The 1,116-nt window shown below is 40.1% G+C and overlaps 1 pseudogene; it reads left to right on the plus strand.

The window, feature by feature from the left end:
• Positions 1–220: 220 nt before the first annotated feature.
• LOC119810873 lies at positions 221–315 on the plus strand (annotated as a pseudogene).
• Positions 316–1,116: the final 801 nt, after the last annotated feature.

Below are 1,116 nucleotides of genomic sequence, written 5' to 3' on the forward strand. Positions count from 1 at the left end.
TTCCAATTGGCAGAAGCCATGTGCTGTGTTAATTAATTCTATTCCTAAGCTTGGAAACACAATACTTCCATCAGTCTGGATCTGCAAAGACCGAGGCTTCAGGGAGGGTTTCTGCAGGAAACAGGGACCAGGCGTACATGTTCTAGGCTCTGTGGAGCTCTAAGGTTCCCAAAAGAGGGAACCTCCAGTCCAGATTCACTTACTATTAGAAGGTATTCATGTACTTGCTTCGGAAGCACAGATACTAAAATTGGAATGATACAGAGAAGATTAGCATGGCCCCTGCACAAGAATGACATGCAAATTCATGTTTTTTGGCAGTCTACAGAAAGGGAAAAGATCTTCACCAACCCCACATTTGACAGAGGGCTTATTTCCAAATTATAGAAAGAACTCAAGAAACTAGACACTAAAATACCAAATAATCCAACTAAAAATTGGGGTTCAGGTTTAAACAGAGAATTCTTAACAGAAGAATCTCAAACGGCTGAAAGACATTTAAGGAACTGCTCAACATCCTTAGTCATCAGGGAAATGCAAATCAAAACGACTCCAAGATACCATCTTACACCTGTCAAAATGGCTAAGATCAAAGACACTGATGACAGCTTGTGTTGGAGAAGATGTGGAGTAAGGGGAACACTCCTCCATTGCTGGTGGGAGTGTAAACTTGTTCAGCCACTTTGGAAATCAGTATGGTGGTTTCTCAGAAAACTGGGAATCAATCTACCTCAAGACCCAGAAACTACGTTTGGGCATATAACCAAAGATGCTGAAAACATGGACACTTGCTAAACTATGTTCATAGTAGTATTATTTGTAATAGCCAGAACCTGGAAACAACCTAGATGCCCCTCAACTGAATAATGGGTTAAAAAAATGTGGTACACTTATACAATGGTGTACTGTATTGTTCAACGGTAAAAAACAATGACATCATGAAATTTTCAGATAAATGGATGGAACTAGAAAAAAAATCATTCTGAGTGAGGTAACCTAGACACATCAAAACAAACACGGTATGCACTCACTCACAAGTGGGTATTAGTTGTAAAGCAAAGGGTAATTAGGCTATAATCCACATGCCTGGAGAAGCTAGGTAACAAGGAGGACCCT

The sequence above is a fragment of the Arvicola amphibius genome, chromosome 3 (assembly GCF_903992535.2).
Source record: "Arvicola amphibius chromosome 3, mArvAmp1.2, whole genome shotgun sequence".
Taxonomy (NCBI): domain Eukaryota; kingdom Metazoa; phylum Chordata; class Mammalia; order Rodentia; family Cricetidae; genus Arvicola; species Arvicola amphibius.